At 36.8% G+C, this 15,503-nt stretch overlaps 1 protein-coding gene across 3 annotated transcripts in view; it reads right to left on the bottom strand.

Annotated features, from left to right (window-relative positions):
• Positions 1-5,180, bottom strand: part of LOC117421241 (disheveled-associated activator of morphogenesis 1-like) — an 80,339-nt gene extending 75,159 nt beyond the window's left edge. For 2 of the 3 annotated variants that reach the window (XM_058991668.1, XM_058991673.1), the window contains exon 1: positions 5,025-5,180. The gene's annotated coding sequence lies outside the window, so the exon portion shown is untranslated. Of the gene's footprint in view, positions 1-4,441; positions 4,852-5,024 lie in introns of those variants that run through there. The other variant, XM_058991671.1, reaches the window with a different exon arrangement.
• Between the last annotated feature and the right edge of the window lie 10,323 nt (positions 5,181-15,503).

Here is a 15,503-nt window from a genome sequence, read left to right as displayed (position 1 = left end):
TTTGAGAAGTACAAGTAGAAATGCTTCACGGTGTCCAAGGAGCCATCTCCAAAAGCAAATTATAGACTAAAAACAATTTAGCTTCCTGGATTCATTATCTCGCGACACTCATTACAGTACCTAGTGATAGCATGGAATCTTAGGCACAGTAAAAAGACTTAATCTGAAAAGAATCAGAATATGAATAAAATGGATCATTCTTAGTATGGAAAGGGGTAATCATTTGAGCAGAAATATTCTTGGTTTAAGTACAAGGATCGTCAGCTCTCAGCTCACCTGTTATAATTGCAAAGAGTTTACTCAGCATTAATGGCCTCTTGACTGTTAAATATGAAAAGGCCTCCTTGTTCACAGAGGTGACAGTCTATTCCCTGTGTGTAAAATAACATTAAATCAAGCTATTGTTTGGTTTTACTGAACCATACTACACAGTGAATGGCAAATTCAAGCAACCACATTGGCTCATTGTTGCTAACCATTCTAGGCTAATCTCACAGGTTACAGCTGTTCTGCAATGCCTGTGGCACCAGTAATTTTCTTTTTGCTATACACTCCTTTGGAATAAACGATGTTCAACTAAATTTGCCACTAAATCTTCCTAACAGTTCCTCATCTGCTGGCCCACTAATAATGTTTCTTCCTTGTTATCAGTTTACAGACCAGCCCTTGTTTTCCATTGCACATATTGTGTTGTTTGTATATGCAAACACTCTACAGTTTATATTAAAATTATCCAGGCAACCAGCAAAGACAACAGCACAGCACTCTTTACTCTAATGTGTTATTATGCCTTGTGTGTTAACAAATCCAAATACATTCTGCCTTGTCATTAAAGCAGACAAGCTGACCCACCGATATAATGAGGTTTAACTCTACACAGCATATACTGTATCTGAATTTTCTGCAGTTTAGATTAAAGGAAAAGGGGAAACCGGCAAACAAAATATGTATGGTTAGTAAACAGAATATTTAAGAGGTTATATTTGGACACGTGTTTAAGCTCTGTCACAATTGTGTGAAGGGCTGAAATTTGGATTTTGTCAGTCAGTCTAAATATATAAAAATAAAATGATAGCCTACTTCCTGAGCACCAATTCACTTTTTTTTTTCAAAATACATGTTTGTTACTAAAATGTAAACAGCTGTTTGTTTGTTCTTTTCAGTAATGTGGAAATACAAGTCTGTTTAACAGTTACACAGCTGTGCAGTAAAAGTTATTTTAGGTCACACAGCATAACTTTCAATAAGTCCAGAACCTACATTTTGTATGTTGAAATTCAGTGGGCAACATCAGCTCCAGTCCCTCTTTAAGACTGTTTTACAGCTGTGTGGGTCTCAGGTAACTGGCAAAACAAATGTCTTGACTTGTAAACAGTACAAAGGCACTTATGCCAGCATAAAATAAAAGTGATTCCTATCAGTTCTGGCCCGCCTTGCAACGCTGACATAAATAGGAATCAAAACCGTAGATACCCACATCCTTCACAGACCAATTTATCTGAATCAGTGCCAGTTGGAAATGCATCCCAGTCTCTGAGACACTTAGCATTTCTGAAATCGTGGTCTTTAGGGAGAAGAATTATTTTAAATTTGTTTGAAGCTTAAAGTGGTGTACCTAATGATCTAGATAAGGTTTGGCACCCCAGTCTCCAAAAAACAACGCAGTGTCCTATTATCATTTAGGAGTAAGCATTGCTGGGAAATTCCTGAAACAGTTATTAGAAATTGCTGAATGATTTCATCAAATTGGCATAGTTTAAGTCCAAGGTTACTGCACTGAAACAGACAATCACATTTTTATTAAATCGAAATCCAAATGCTTATATCACCACAGGCCCTGCTTGAACTCTGCTTACACAGCTGCTCTTCATAGTGCACCCGCAATATCAACAGTAGCTGCTGAAGGAAGGGAGAATATGCTTTGGGTGGATCACATTTTATAAATTGTGCAAAAGACTATTGAACAAAATACATTTACAATAGTGTATGCTGATAACAGAGCTTGAATTAAACCTTTAGAGACGGTTCTGGGTCTGTGCGGAAACATTTAAGATCCCCGTGTCGTCTTTACTGTAATACTCAGACATTTCTCATGGCATGTTTTACCACATGTCTTTACTAAACTACTCTGATATAATCCCAGAAGAAACTGAACCATTAGTAAAATAGTGATCAACTGTATCTGTTCAAGCAGCAATTTCTGCACTTTACAGTACTATGGATTCCCTGTTTAGCCTGTGTTACATTTTCCCAGAAACGGTACTTTCCCAAGGTCAATGTACATTTAATAAACACAAATTTAATAAACTACAACACTAAGTTCACATTGTACTGGCTAATTAACACCTATGTATGAACACAATGCATTCAGATATTGTTACAGTCCTAATAATTGCAATTGACAGTGCTTTTTTCAAGTAATCCACAGTGCATTTCTGCATAATTTCCTGGCTTGGTTTAAAAGCCTGTAGTGTTTTTTTAGTCATGCCTAAAGGAGATGCTCCTTTTGTTGCCCTTAAATTCCCAGAGAAAGAAGACTGCAGTAATAATTGCTCCCAATACCACGGAGCCTGAGGAAATTAACTCGAAAATTCGGAAAAAACAGGATAGCATATGGCAGATACTGTAAATAATTGTGTTTCTTTAAAACAAAAACCAAAAAACCACAACCTAGGTGATATCTTTATGGTATTGTAGCACTGGATGGAAGCAGTGATTGCAGTGCTATAATTTTTATTGTATGCAATAAAAAAAAGATTTCGTGTTTACACTTATACAGTAAAACGTGATTGGTCTCAAGACCTCTTAGGAAAGCACATAGAAACATAGGAGGCTGTGTGGTCCAGTGGTTAAAGAAAAGGGCTTGTAAGCAGGAGGTCCTCGGTTCAAATCCCACTGACTCATTGTGTGACTGAGCAAGTCACTTAACCTCCTTGTGCTCCATCTTTCAGGTGAGACATAGTTGTAAGTGACTCTGCAGCTGATGCATAGTTCACACACCCTAGTCTCTGTAAGTTGCCTTGGATAAAGGCGTCTGCTAAATAAAAAAATAATAATATTTACAGTCAGTACTTGCCACACATATTTTGAATAACTTGGCCACCAACTTTTGTACAAAGTGAGCTCATTACACAATATCTTTAATTGGAGATTTACGGTTCAACCTCTGTCAGGATTTTTAATTCTGCCACAGCAAACCTCTTTACTTACACAACGTAAATGGCTGCATCTCAACACCAAATGAGTGCCTAGTGTGAACGTGGCAATTTTTCAAAGTTAACTAAACAACAACCATTTCAGCAAGACTGTAGTTGTCAACTGCACAGAATTGAGACATTTTTTAAGTAAATAGATTTAAGAAATGTGATAACTACATTTTAAAAAGCACAGTGAAGTACTTCATGTTTTTGCAGAGATTGAAATACATTCTAAATTGCGGCCCCACTTTAAAATTTGGCTTTACTTTCTCATATTCCACAATTTATGACCTTGATGACGCTGTGGGCACAGACTCCCAGCCCAGGAGCCAGTTCACTTTACACCCTTGTGAGTGATGGACTCCTGCCCTCAAGTTGGTGGGCTGTGTCCACCAGAACTCATTCCACGGAGTCCCTTGAGTCCACCATCAAGCAGAACCTGATTTCAAATCACTCTGTTTCTGGGCTGGATTCCAACTGATATCCAGGGAGGCAAAATGAACAATGTCATAAAACCAGACACTTATATCTAACTGTATTGGCCTGCTGTAAATTAACAACGTTTTAAGCATATTATGCATTCGCCTCAATAACTACGTTTGTGTTTGTACACTACCAAGAATACCAAAAACAAACACTTTTCAAAAGTGGGGGCTGAACAAAAGCAAACTCTGCAGAAACTGAGTGAGACACAAATTGAGTATTGATCAAAACATATTCCGACGTTCAAGAGAAGTCAATACATTCCACGTAGCCTACTTGTTTTCTCGGTCTAAGTAAGCACTGCAATAACCAAAAAGATCCTGATAAAAATGCTGCTTGTGAAAAATATTTGTATCAGCAACGGCATTCTACATTTTTGGATTAACACCAAAATTCCTCTTACAGAAGCCCATTTGCTTCAGGGTAGTAACTAGGTTATATCCATTTTCTCTGCTGTTTTGCAAAATACTGCTTGTCTAATCAGTTTCTTGTAAAGAATTTAGTCATATATGTGTGTGTGTGTGTGTGTGTGTGTGTGTGTGTGTGTGTGTTCGCGTGCAAGCTTTTCCTTGTCTGCAACCCAAGCAAACAACAGCTGGTAGAAACAGTGACGCCTCATCATACAAAATAACACACCGTGAAAAATAGCACATCGTTCAAACGCATTGGAGTAGCCCGTGTCTTACAGTATGATATGCTTGTCATTATTAATGCAATTTATTAACACCACCGTAACATAAAAAAATGAAGTTGTTACTAACCTTCTTCACCAACTCCAACCTGACAAATGCACATTGTCTGTCACACGTTTTCTCCTTGGCAGGTGAAATAAACGAATGCCGAGTGGGTTAACACGAATCTCGTAAATGTTTGGAATGTAACGAACACGCAGGATGGATGCTATTTCAATGACGAGCTGAGTTGATTCAGCAACTACAGTAATATTCTTTTGCAATATTTATTATAGAAATGTGGCCATCACCTCGCGACCGACTGCGAATTCGCAGGTTTGAATTCCAAATTATCTCTGTGTATGAACTATAATGTTAACACATCGGGAACGAGCTATAATGTTTGCAAAAATATCCAGAGCTGATTTTCTAAATCGGAACGCCGCTGGAATGAACAATCCAGGTTGACACTACCTTTGCTTTGCATGTGCCTAGTCTTTCGTAGTCCCACCCATTTTTAACCTGCGCCTCCTGTATAATTTCTTTAACCTTTTCTTGAGAATCGTTGAACAACAATAGAATCCTTCTAATACATCGTTCTCAGACACTTTCTTTCTCATAGTAATGGTACATTTATCCCACCCACATAATACCCAATGTCGCAAATCCGTACCTTGAGGATGCACCTTTCATCATTCAAGCAAGCTCCACAAATTATTGTTACAATAGAGATCCAGTTTAACACAATACTGTATCCTTCTGCTATTGCAGGTGACATCATCCTTTTTTGGTCAGATAACAGTGCGCATGGACAGGCGATAAAACGCAAGTTGTTCTGGGAGTTGTAGTCCTACACTGGCAGCTTTCCCTTCTTTGTTCCAAAGAAACAAAAGGTTCGGAGAGACTGCATTTCCCGAAACTGAATGCGCTCCTGGCACTCCCACTTAAATACAAGCAGCCAAAGCAGTAATGATATCAGTTTACTTGTCAGTAGAAACAATGTAATTCAAAGAGGTAGCGTGTTCGTGTGTAATAAATTAATAGTGGTCAATGTACGTTATTATTGTATTGTTCTGCATTGTACTTTTTTAAAACATTCATGCTTGACTGAAATCAGTAATTGACAATAGTTGGCAAAAGGTCTAATATGATCTTTTGATCACAAACTGAATGAAAACATACAGCCTGTGAAAAGATACACTTCGCCTACAGCACTTCAAATTCCAACTCGATTATATCACACATACATCACGTCTAAAATTAAAATATATACATTAAGACATCCCCAGTTAAGAATGAACACGTTTTTACAGTCCCGATTTTATCATATTGACAGCAATTCAAAGTCACCTTCTTTAAGGTAGAGGCTGTGTGGTCCAGTGGTTAAAAAAGGGTTTGTAACCAGGAGGTCCCCGGTTCAAATCCCACCTCAGCCACTGACTCATTGTGTGACCCTGAGCAAATCACTTGCTCTGACTTTCGGGTGAGACGTAATTGTTAGTGACTCTGCAGCTGATGCATAGTTCACACACCCTAGTCTCTGTAAGTTGCCTTGGATAAAGGCGTCTGCTAAATAAACAAATAATAATAAAAGGTAGTCCTGTATTCAATAGTAAAGCGACCATCTGCAGCCCAACTGTATATACTGTAACCACTTTTAAATGACCTCTCTAATGAGAAAAACAAGAGGTAAACTAACAAATGTGTATATCAAAATCCTATGATATTCATTTGTTACAAGAAATTCAATGTACCTTCAATAGTAAGACCATCCTCCTATTTTGACTGGCCTTAATAACAAGGTTTCACTGCACTATGAATAAGGACACATGGTATGTCTAATGTTAAATTTAACTTTTTCAATGTTTAAAAATAGTATTTTGAATCACTAATTTATGAAACACAAATCACCTAATGTATATATCTGAGCCTTCACTTTCTTCCTATTAAATGCTGGATTCACCTGTGACAAAGTTCACAAGTGTAGTTTATCCATGAAATGAAAAAGCTTAATTCTATATTGCTAATAGTTGGTTATTTATCATTTTCTCAAAACAGTATCTGGTTGAGTACATCTCTTGTTTTATGATGTTGTTTTCTTGTATAGTAAATGTGATCATCAAGCATTTTAGCGTCAAGTCTCCTACAATTTCTATTTGAAAGATTCACAAACTCTTCAGTTCAAAACTAGGCTGTGCTTTAACACTTTCCTGCTTTGACAAAAAGGTATTTGTACTTCTTTTTTTTTTTTTTTTTTTACTTGACTAACAGGTAGGTGTGGTATTATGTCACAGCTGCTGACAGCATTATATATACAGTATCACTTCACTCAGGAAGCAGGATCAGATTAATTACAAGACAGAGCTTGTAATGTTGAGAGCATTTTAAAAATAAGACAAGAAATGCATGACGTTGCCTGTAAGCCCTTTCAGTGTTGTTAGTGCTTTCTGAGTGCTGAACTGAGGTGGAACTGAAGGTCCAATTTCTCTTAGAAACAAATGAAAAAGAATCAGTGTGGAATGCACTTTGGGGGAACTGAGTCAACAAACAACATCTCAGGCACTTCCTTTTCTGCTGGATTCTCAGGTTCAAAGATAAATATTGCTGGTGGGTCTATTTAGCCAAATAAAGCCCATAAAAACATAATACAATCTAGGTTTAATGGGTGGGGTTGTTTAAATAAAATACATACTATATGTACCTTAAACATGTTAATATCTGAAATAATAAAAAGTAGAAATTGTTATTAAACAATTAAATCATCAGGTGTCAAGCTGCGTGTACTATTCAGGCAAACAGTTTATGTCCTATGTAAAAATGGTATGAAACAGCTCAGCCTCTCTGTCAAAGTCTATTATTTCTATCTGCATCTTGATAGACATATTTCTTTGTTGTTCTTTTTTCTTTTTTTTAAGTGCAACATTTTCCCACATCAGCACATATGGGTGTAAAAAACTAAACGGAAGCACTTACGTGCCAAAGTAAGAAAGCAATTAGATTTCAGATTTGACAAGAAACTCAATATTTGTTTTAAACATGCATATTATCATTATTTGTTTATTTAGCAGACGCCTTTATCCAAGGCGACTTACAGAGACTAGGGTGTTTGAACTATGCATCAGCTGCAGAGTCACTTACAACAACGTCTCACCTGAAAGACAGAGCACAAGGAGACTAAGTGACTTGCTCAGGGTCACACAATGAGTCAGTGGTTGAGGTGTGATTTGAACCGGGGATCTCTTGGTTACAAGCCCATTTCTTTAACCACTGGACCACACAGCCTCCTATAGTAAGGAGCCTACAAACAGCCTCTCAAATGCTGATTGAATAGTTTCATGTTTACTATCCAAACATAAATAAGATCTTTATTTTGTCCACATGCACACTGTCTACGTCAACAGTTCATTACCTAAATAAATACAACAGTTTTCAAAGAGAAACGCAGGCATAAAAATCGTCAATGGTGCTGGCTTCTCAGAAAAGCAGCGATTGGTGTCCATACAGTTTCAATATGTCCAAAGAAGCCATTTTTTGAATCACCATAGACATCTTCCAATAGTAATTAAATTGAAAATAGCAGAACTCATTACTATCCTAGTGACTAGGAGGTAAAAGCAATCATCTTATTAGCAATCAATCCACCCAGCCCTTGACTGAAAAAAGGTTTGCAAACAAAGAAAATAAAAGCACCTCTTCATACAGGTGCTCTTGATCAATTATTTACCCAGGATAGCCCAGCTGAGACATAACATCTCCTGTCCAGTAAACCCTGTTAGACTTTACAGATGGGTGAGAGATGAAATGATGAGTCGAGTAGTCAAGTCAGTAGTAAAGTTAGGACGTCAGAACATTTTCCTTGTGACTGCAATGAACTTGAAGAGAAACGCTCCATCAAACAAGCGTTCCACAAGAGTGTTTATCTTGTGTGTGTAAAACTTTTCTTTAGTGAAACTTAATGCTATTGAGTGAGAAATGGTTATAAATCAGCTGACTTTGTTCAGCTTTCAGGTTTATTAATTAAATAATTGTAAGGAACCAGGTCTTGTGTTGCTTATAAAGCCTCCTGCATAGCCAGCCCAGAGGATATGGTTCAATATCCTTGTGTTTTTCAGAACAGTTTCTTTCAGTGAAATGTATTTTAAAAAACAACCCCATGGTTTAAGTTCATGATCTGACTTCAGAACTATCATTTACACTTTTATTTTCTATTTGGAACAGCAGGGTGTTAAAATACATGCAAAAAGTTGTACTTGTCTTTCGATTGTTTTAAACAGTGATTTTTATTTAAATAAACAGTGACTTAACCCAAATCATGAAGAACATGTGTCGTATTGTTGTGGATGGTATCTCTGATTCGATGTTCACACACTATATGGGAAATCTCAAAGTGGCATCCTAGTATATCTCTCTGCTTCATCCCTGCAGCAAATAAGACTCCATCGCCAACTGAGGAATTGTATACGTCAATTCAATTCATAAAGAAAATATATAAAATACACAAAAGGTGTAAGCAGAAAACTCCACGAGTGTTCATTGAGTATCATAGTTATTTAGGTATACATCTAGGTATGTGTATTCTGCAGAGGGACTGTCTAAATTTCATTCCCAACTGAAAGTGTTTAGTTTGGGCACACAAACAAGAGAAGTAGCAACAACACTAAAGTGAAAAACCATTGTGAACTCTGAATTGTTTACAGTGTGGCTGAAACAATCAAACAGGCTTCTATCGTGGAAAAAAAACAAACAAAAACAAAACAGAGGCACTGCTGAGTGCAATTCTCTGATGGTATAATTGATTCATTGTGTCACTGGTCCCAAAGAGATCTCTTTATACTGTATTGTCACATTACATTTTGGCCAACCTTTGCTTTGGTTGTTCAGTGAATAGGAATCATTGATGAAGTTTTAATGGCTGCACCGAAAAGAATTATGACAGAATTACTCATAGAGCATTTAAAGAGGTACTTATCTTATTAATTGTGTAACTCTTTTACACTCATTTGTAGCATATCTTGTATGCAGTCGCTAGAGGTATCTAGTATATGTAATAAATATGGCCAAAACAATTCTTATGTACAAAAACAGTCAATATTCAAGAGTCAGCCCTATAAAGATGTGAAATAAATACTGAAGCTAAGGAATGTTTTCGAATCTAGTATGTGAGCGCTATTCTTTACTAAGAATAACACAGAATCAAAGCCTTTCCCTTTGTAATCTCTTCATACAGAATCCAGACATGTCCATTTTCAGTGCCACTGCAATGTCACTGAAGAAAACGTAGTCCATGGGACATTTTTTTTTTTTTTTTTTGTGGTTTTATTACCTATTTGTCTGTAAGATCAATATTACCATGATAATAGTATACAGGATTAGTGACTTGTATTGAAATTATTGAAAACACCCCTTGTAGTAGTACACTCCAATGACAGCAATCAACCAATGCCATCATAAACCCCAATGTATGTGCCAGTGACTTCAGAGCAGCAATACCAACGAGAATACTAATTAGAAATGGGAATAAAAAAGAAAAAGTTAAAGCCAGCAGAGAAAATACCTCTGGATTGAAGAAAAACACAGCTCTAGTAGTTTACTGTTTCCATTTCACTTTATATTTTTTCAAACCACAAGTTTGTTGTCCACCAGGTAATCTAGTTGTAAGCAGCAATCCGTTTTTCAAAACCTAATTAGATACTTGACACACTGGGAACTAATTTAAAAACAAAAACAAAGATTCTGAATGATAGTAAGGTATTAGGCAATCCTGACGTGATAAGAGATATTTTAATGAAGGGAATCAATCACAGCTTTTTGAATGTGACCAATAGTGAATGTGCTTAGAGGCTCAAAGATTACAGTGTAAGTGATGACAGGTCTGGCGTTACTTTAATCATAGAAATGTGGAACACCTCATGATTCAATTTTACAGTTACCATGGACACCGTATGTGCATGGCAATAACAGTTGTCGAGGCATGTCCACCAGTTTCATTTCAAATGTCTCTGAGCCATTAAAAAATGTCTGATCTAAAAGGCCCAGTCGCATCATAGGCGACAGGAATGGGCCTTATATAATAGTATTAAGTAATGCGATTTAGTTTGATTCGATTGAAAACAGCACATGGTTTAGTCATATCAAACCTAATAAGTATAACATTAAATCAGGTGGGTTTAAAAGCAGAATTGAACTGGGCTGCTTTGCCATCCAGATGATTTGAACAAGTGGTTTAATTTAGACAATGTTAAATAAAAAAAAAAATAAACACAGTAACTGTAATAACATTCTGAAATGTAAAGTTTGGTGTATATTATTAAATGGGTATTTGCTAGTTAGAGATATAACATTTCCATAGCTTGATCTCATTAAAATGCTCAGTGCATGGCACAATGGCTGTAAAATGTTTCTGCTTCATAAGCTACCTGTCTCACCAGCAGAATATTATATAAATGTGGTATTTATGTCCAAACTGGAAACCAGGGCTAAGGGTGTCTGTTATTTGCCTTTTATAGTATCTTTTTTGTTTTGTTTTCTATCCTTAAAAAAGTCCAGCCAACATCTTTATCCCCATTGATGGTATTACAAAACACTTATTAAATACAATACAGACTATTAACTGGATTGTCAATTAACCAGACCAATACTCCTTTAAATATAAATACTGTATTATACTACTGGCGTTATTGTTCTCAGTTATTATGGGTATTGCATTTTTGCTATGGTATTTTTCAAATGGATATCAGGGCAGCAGTGTGGAGTAGTGGTTAGGGCTCAGGGCTCTGGACTCTTGACCGGAGAGTCGTGGGTTCAATCCCAGGTGGGGGACATTGCTGCTGTACCCTTGAGCAAGGTAATTTACCTAGATTGCTTCAGTAAAAACCCAACTGTATTAATGGGTAATTGTATGTAAAAATAATGTGATGTCTTGTAACAATTGTAAGTTGCCCTGCTAAGAAAAAAAATAGTATCAACAGACTGAGTTGTATAGCCTGTTGGGCTGGGCCTACTACAACTCCGCTAGGCACATTCTTTTCCATACTGCTGTAGTTCACAGATACACACAAAGCTTTCTTATCCAACCTTATTTCAGTACTATCTCTAGCAATGCTCCTAATAAAACAAAGAACTGTGTTCCATTTCGGAGTCTGTGACCTTCATCATCCAGGGAAAGAGAGTGCTCTGTTAATGTCAAGTTATAAATCACCTAAGGAGCATTCATCTTTCACTCTCTTGGAGTCAGAACACGCAGGTCTCTCTGCATTCAGCTCAAAACAGTGAATTCTTCTGGGCATTCTCAATGCCTGTTCCATTTAGATAAAACTGGGTTCTCACATGAGCGTACCAAGCAGCTGCTGCTGTGTCTGAGGGAAAAGTGGTCAAATTGTGGCCCAGCTGATCATTCTTTATAGCCCATAAAAAGCCCCTGCAGTCTTTAAGATTTAAGAAAATGTGGATCAATATTCTTAGCGGTACAAACCAAGGATGTGCCCGCATAGCAGTTACCAACGTAAAGCTGTATAAGGTGCTTGGGTCAATATACCTTTCACCTGCTGTCTTATTAAAAGCAAGTTCTAAGCTTAAATCTGTTCTTTCTCCAATGTATCTCTGTGGAGCAATGTCACACACAGTACTCTTTGAACCAAAACATTTGAGACAACAATGACTGGTGTCGACATACAGATCCTTAACCCGATGTTTACATAAGGTAGCACTGAACCGTGTGGAATGCTGCTGAGCCTGCTGCTGTCAAGCAATATGGGTATAATATACATACTGTACAGCACGTTTATAAACAGTGTAGTGCTTTTTTGGTTCAATGAGAGAGATTTTAGTCTCACCATACCCATGTAACTGTCACAGAGTGGGCAATACTTTGAACCATAACCAGGACTCAAGCAGGCATCCTGTTTGTCTAAAATTATCAGCTTGACATAAAAATAATTATTTGGTGTAAGTTTTCTATGCCTTTCCATATATTTCTGTGTATACAGCATGCAGTTTGTTAGGTAGTTTTACTGGACACAAGCTTTCTCCACTCTTGAAATGCACTTACTGTACCCCTTCTCACCCTGTAAGCTAAATAGACACGCTCCTTCTACTAGAGGAGTGTCTAGAGACTAGAGATTACAACTTCACATGGTTTCAAATGTTTCTTGGTATATTGATCATTTTTAAAAAACACAAACGTGCTGTGAAGTGTTCACTTCATGTGAAGCTACATTTTAAAAACCAACAACTTAAAATGATGGCTTTATTCTCATCCCTTTTACTTTTTTTCTATTGGTCTTTAAAAACATCTATATTGTACCTTTATAGGCATACCCACGCTTTAACTGGCACACAACTCCCATCTGTGAGACAGTTGCCATTGCTCAGCACCAATACATTTCCATTTTAATTAAATAGGGGGAAAAAGCACAGGGTAATCTGAAGAGCATGGGTTGCTTTTGAATGAACAATAGAAGGCATGTTTTCATATTTCAGTCTATTAACAGCCCTATCCCCCCGAGACTGACAGCACTTAATAGAGGTTCCCTTCTTTGCAATGGAGGTTCATCAAAACCCCATCAATCAATAAAGCTAGGAGGAACAGCTGCTCTGCACATCTTAAGTGTGACATTTAGTCTCCTTTGGGGCTGATCATTGTCTGTCTGATTGCGAATCCACATTCATTTTTTTACCCTGTATTATTGAGTGAGCAAGGGTACGTTTCATCCAAATCAAATCTGGCTTCCGGTAACCTTCTTCCTAATTTCGTTGTCTTAATGCATATATGTTCAATTTTCAGCATTGAAGTTTGCAGCAGTGAAGCAAGAAAGATTAATCACAGCATCATCACTAGAGACCCCTGTGCACAGAAAGGGTGCTGAATCAGCTTCTGTCTATAGAAAGCAAATTAGGGCAGTCAAAAATAAATGCTATATTCTTCTTGTTCTTTAACAGAATGTTCTGGCCTAAATACCTAGAACACAGTTCCAAGCATGTATTTTTAACGTTTTTTCAAGTACTTATATGTTCTCCTTGATCTAGTTTGTAAAACAAGTATACATATCTTTTGTAAGATACACATATCTATTTTTTGCTTACTTATTATTTAAATAGCAATATGTATATAGTAATATACTACAGGCAGCCAAAGACAAATGGGTCACTCAACAGCAAAGGGATACCCTAAAAGGCAATATCTGCAGATGTAGGAAATGAAAGCATACACTAAAGCAAATATTTGTCAGATATCTGTGGCTAAAATCTATTCACCTTTGACAATGTAACACACTAACACAGAGTGCATCCAATGATAGGTTTGCAACAGAAACTCTTGCCAGACAAAATAAAACTGGTTAAGGCTGGATTCTAAAATGTAACTTTGCACATAGTGACTAAGTATGGTAATTGTCCTTTTGACAACAACTTTGATAGTCTTATCTCAAGTGGGTTTATAGTTATTTTTTTTTAGATTACAAATCTGTGTCTAGTCAAATAGATTTTACAAACACTCCCTCGTCCCAATTAGTTCAAGAACAGGGGATATACTGTTCTGTAATCCTTGATAATACCATGTGGCCTAAGTCACATGCACCTTTTGTTTGACATGTCCTTAATGCAAGGGGTAATATGCTGGCTAACACTTTGTATGAGACATTCACAAGCAAGCAGGTCACAATGGGCATAGAGAACAGTGTCTAAAATGTTTTTAAAATTGTTTTGTCAGTTTCTGATTACTTTATTAAAGCAAGCTCAGCATAACCAACTCCTATGTATCTGAAGCAAAGAAAAACACTGATTTTGGAAGTCTATGCCCCAGATCTGTTTAATGTTAAAAGGGCATCACTATATAAGTGGTATAAAAATATTTCAATGGTCTGTGCCTGCTTAGTGTTAATAAAGCACAGACTAATGCAGTCTGCTCTTATGTATACACCATGACTGCTGCTCAAAAAGCTCTTTCAGGAGTAGCCTCTTTTGTAGATGCATGGTTCACAACAAGTTATTTGTCATTTGCAATGTCCATGCCGAGATTGCAAGTAGATGTATGGTAGAGTGTTAGCAAGGTCCCTCATTCCTAGTAAGTGCTCTCCAACCTTCATCTGTCAATAAGCAGAGATATCATTGTACAAGAATATAATAAAAGATCATTGGAATGAATGTATGATTGTCACCAGCTATTAAAGCTTGATCATTGGCATCAGCACAATGATGTACAGTACACTTTATCAAAACAATGTATTGTAAAAAAAGAGGACCACACCTTGATCACAATTATCCACTTTCTATAAAGGATTAGGGTTTTTTGTCTGTTGGCAAATTAGGCTGTCCGCACCACAGAAAGCATCATTCTATAAACTGGTAAATGTCAAAAGTAAAACTAGCAATGCAGGTTTACAATTGTCAAAAAATTTTTTTTTTTAATTACTATTGAATTTTTTCAAAGAGTTGATCTAATGAAGGTGGACTGTACGTGGGTAAGTGAGTAACAGCTGATTCTTGATACTGTTGAAACATGATAAATCACATTGTCAAGCTGAAATCCACCACAGCCAAGTGATTAATTATGTGTCTGCTATTGTTTAAAAATGTAGATAAATAAGGTGGAGCTCATAAAAGTCTGAGTTCATTCTTAGAAACTGACAATGTATAGACAATAATACTGACACCATGTTACTTACCTAAATAAAACTATAAAAAAAAGACTTTTAGGGTTGCTAAATAAAATCAGACTAAGTGCTAAGGCCAGTGAAAAGATTGACACATAGATTATTTAATTTAAGGATATTGTAAGTTACAATTGGCTTGTAGTTTTCCCTGTAAAACCAAGTAATCAAAGTTGCATGTAATCCACATTCACTCCCCCACCCCTCCTCTTCGACTGAAATTCCACTCCTTCTCATGAAATGTCCTTGGCATCTCCAGTCTGTGCAACCAGACTGAAAAGCCGTATCATGGGCTGGCTCAGCTCCAAAAACACAACATTTACAACACAATGCCAAACTGTAAGCTCTCCACAAGATCCCTCTTCATACTGCTTTATGTCCATCCGATCAGCGTTGATAATATTAGTCACATTATAAGACAACCCATTGCATTAATGTGGTGGTGCACTGCATCCAGTTCATATGATTTAACTGTTACATGCCTCCTAATTCAACTCAAACTATGT

The sequence above is a fragment of the Acipenser ruthenus genome, chromosome 18, assembly GCF_902713425.1.
Source record: "Acipenser ruthenus chromosome 18, fAciRut3.2 maternal haplotype, whole genome shotgun sequence".
Lineage (NCBI taxonomy): Eukaryota > Metazoa > Chordata > Actinopteri > Acipenseriformes > Acipenseridae > Acipenser > Acipenser ruthenus.
Note: the sequence above shows the minus strand (reverse complement) of the source record. Positions and strands in the feature narration are given on the sequence as shown.